The sequence below is a fragment of the Octopus bimaculoides genome, chromosome 7 (genome assembly GCF_046866305.1).
Source record: "Octopus bimaculoides isolate indiv1 chromosome 7, ASM4686630v1, whole genome shotgun sequence".
Taxonomy (NCBI): domain Eukaryota; kingdom Metazoa; phylum Mollusca; class Cephalopoda; order Octopoda; family Octopodidae; genus Octopus; species Octopus bimaculoides.
The window spans coordinates 66,361,489-66,365,755 of NC_142934.1; positions in this window are offsets into that span (position 1 = coordinate 66,361,489).

Below are 4,267 nucleotides of genomic sequence, written 5' to 3' on the forward strand. Positions count from 1 at the left end.
GAGGCACAGTAGCTTTAGAGTTAAGATGCTGGCCTGTAAACCAAGTGGTCATCAGATAGCCCATTGTGTTGTAATCTAAGGAAAAGTATAGTGTTTCATTGAGCCTATTCTTTCTGGCCAAAAATTGTACAGATCTTTGTTGACAGGAATGTGATTGATCAGAGGTTAGGGAAGACACCCAGCTTCAAAGTAAATGAGAGTGATTGAATTTATTGTCTGTTTGTTTGTGTATAGTTTATATTATACACATATACATGTCTATATTTGTATTGTATAATGTATACATATACTTATATATGTATATTACATATATATACACACACATGCACATGTATTATATTTGTGTGTGTGCATATAATATATATGTATTTTATATACATTTTACTGTAATTTTAAGTAACTGCATTCAAAACTCATATTTCATCTCTAAGATTGTAAGAAAGTTATGGAAACATGGATATCTTAAGATATACTTTGACCAAACTTATCAAAATAGAATTACTGTACTAGCATCATCAATATTAGATATTCCTGTCAAGCATCAAAGCCTTTGAATGCTGTTGCATTATATTTTACGCTCTGTATAAGGTCTTTTATATGTCTAGAGATTTGATAGCAGTATTCTTCGTTTTTGTTTTTGTTTTTTTCCTAACCATTGATTCCGTCCCTGAAAGAATTAAGTTTCTACGGCTAGGTTCAAAGATGGTTCAAAAAGAAGCAAAATAAAATGAAATGAAATAAACTAAAATGAAAATAAACATACAAAATGGTAATATTCTTAAAATATACATCCTATTTTCAAACTATATTTTCTTGTAGTGGTCTACCCAATTCTTGCCATTTACACAAAAGGGAAACAGTCACTGATATTATCAGAAGCATTTTCTTTTTAATATTGTGCCCTCTATATTAGTGTTTGATATCTTTTAAAAGGTGTTTTGATCCCATGAATGATGGTGTGGTACCAAATGTTCACAAGTTGAATGTCAAGTATTTACTTCCTTCTCGTCATAAAAATCACATTTTGTGGTATAAGTTTTATATATTGTTTTTTTTTTTGTAATTTATTCAATTTGGAAGTATTTTTTTTCCATAAAATAGAAATGTTTTAACTCTTAATCTTTGTCAACAACTTAAGAAAAAAAAAAGAAAAAATGAAAGTATTTCAGAATCTCACTCTATTTTTTGCTTCATGGAAAACAAAATACTTTTCTTTTTTCACATCAAGTAATTCCTAGATAACTAAGAAAGGGAGAATAAAAGATAATTCTCTTGTTTTGGAGGATTGAATATATTATCTAACTATGGGGCGTTATTTTTGTTATTTTTACTATAAAATGAATTGTAAATATCTTGTAATAATTAATGGGTTGTTGGGTCTTCATTTAATGATCTCATCTTCATGGTAGTGTTGGAGTGCAAATCTGTCTGGCAGAGTTTATGCCTCTTTGGGCTATTGCCTGCTGCCAGGAATTACAGGTATATGACATGAGAATTGAACCCATGTCACTGACTTGGTTTGCTGGAAGCTTATCCTCTTGTGTGTATGCCACTATATCACTTATCAAAATGGAAAACCTATTTTTCTCTCTTTATAAAAGAAAATCAAATTATCAAACATTGTAAAATCTTTTGTACTGTAGTTGTAGTCATAGAAATAGTAGGAGAAATGTAATATTAATAATAATAATGATGATGATGTCCTTTTCATTGAAACCATGCATAACAGCACATTCTCATAAGTCTCACATTTCAGTCTGAATATTTATTGCTGTATGTTCTAATATCAGATAGTTTTTTTCTTTTTGTTGTTCCCAATATAACTTGTCTCCCATTCTCTATTATTAAATTATTTTGTTTAAAAAAAAATCAGTTTTCTTTAAGTTTAGGCAAATATTGCACCTGTATATATCATTGAGTCCATTATATCTTTTAGAATGTGATGCTCTACCTTCCTATTTTCTGTAGGAAAGAGAATTTTGGGGTTGTAAAACATGACAATATCATATGGTTCTTGAGGTATAACAAATTTGTTATGTAATTTGTCCAGATCTGATCGAACAACTTCAAATTGTCCTGTTCAATCTTAAATTGTTCTCCTGGGAATCATGCATTAAGAAAAACTGTGACTTATTGTGACTTATTATCGCCAATTGCCTGTCCACTCATACCTATGATATGTTGTCAGTATAATGCTTCCAATAGGACAACAACCAAGCTATATGTTTATATTCTAACTGCGATTTTTCTCTCCCCTTGGTATTTAAGCATACCATTCCACAGTGTATTTGAGTAAGAAATATTTTGATTGTAAATGCAACCTATTGGACATCAATTTCTTGTAACTATTTAACAGATTCATGAAGTCCTGACAGAGGGCTCTGCCAGGGCATCAGGTGTAAGGTAAGACCACTTAGTTGCATAATTCCATAATTTCAACCTGAAAGTAAAGGTGGATTTGCTGGAAGCTTTGGTACTGGAGAATAATTTTGGTACATCTTCGTCATTAACAGCTTAATAGACCTAACCCTTTAGCATTTAATATTGCTCTATCTGGCCAAAATATTTTACCTGCTTTATGTTTAAACTGGCCAAATCTGGCTCCTCACACTTCTACAATGTCATTATAACAATAAACTACTACATCACTGAAATCTTGAAGCTACAAGATAATTCATGGTTTATTCTAAATAATGTGAATAAATAAGCATTACATTTGACAGTAATCTGAATGCTAAAGGGTCAAAGTCCAGGTGTGGAAAAAATCCAGTTTCTTAGAAATCCGCTTTTATTATTTGTGAAATAATTCTTCTAAAGCTTTAAGGCTAGAGTTTTATAAATGGTATGAGCTATTGGAACATCAAGCTTTTGGCTATAATAATTTGTGAAATTATTCTCCCAAATCTTCAAGCCCAGGGCTTTGAAAGTGATACGAGGCATTGGAATATCAAGCTACTGGCTATTATTTTATGATGTGTTGAGAGAAATAGTAAAATAAAATATTCCAATTTCAAGTGAGTTTGGTTTTATCCATTTATGATATTGAATGCCTAGCACAGAGTCTTAAATACACACACACATGCATATATACATGAGAGAGAGGATAATGAAACTGACATCCATCCATATGTATTTTCACACAAACACACACATGAGAGAGAGAGGAAAAGGAGCACAATGAGACTGTGACATCTATCTATCTATATATATATATATATACACACACATATATATACACACACCCACGAGAGAGACAGACAGAAAAAGGAGGATAGTGAAATTGTGACAAATTATATATATATAGATATACATACATACACCCACACACAGACACAATAGAGAAAAAGAGAAGGATAATGAAACTGACATCCAAACATTTCTTAATGGAATTAGCACCACAGATTAGAAAATGGATTTTGGCTACTATTTCCTGTTCTTTGAAAGTTTATCTCTTCTACTTGGTTTACTACGTCTTGTGACAAATATTACCTTGTTTGGAAATGGGTAAGGGTTGGTGACAGGAATGGTATCTGGCCATTGAAGAACTTTGTCCGATCTATGCAAGCGTCAAAAGTGACGATAATGATACTGGATGAAATCTCTGCAATTATACTCATTTTAAGGCCTTGATAGCTAAGTATAGTTTGGATGTAGTGGTCTCATAGTTTGATGACTAGCCCCAGCCATTAGCACCTTGGTGGTATTTGAATTTGGAATACAAAGAAGCAGAATAGATAACGCAAGACCATTCATTTGATGCTCTCACAATTCCACTAATCTGTTACTCTGGATTACTACTTTATTCATCAACCCCAAGAAAGAGGAAAGGCCTTGGCAACATTTGAACTCTGATCACAGAAGGCCAGATTGAATTTTGCAATATATTCAGTCCCATGCTCTTACAACTCTGTTAGTTCATTGCCTATTGTATTGAATACATATTCCAGACCAAATGGAACACTCATCAATAACATTGTGTCTCCACCTACAGTAGCGATTTCTACCTCTATATATTTACCTGTTTTACTTGGGAAGATAGATGGATCTAGTAAAGGAAGTCTTTTATTCCCATTGTATGATTCTTGTATCATCATAATGGCAGGCACTTGAGAAGGCAAAAATCATATAGCCAGTCTGCTGTCATAGTGACAGTTAACTAGTTTGCTCATCATTGGTCATTAAAATACTTCATCATGAGATGTTTCTTGTGAATTCAATGAAGACTGAGTGGCCATCTATGATTACAACTCTCTTTTGTTAACTACTT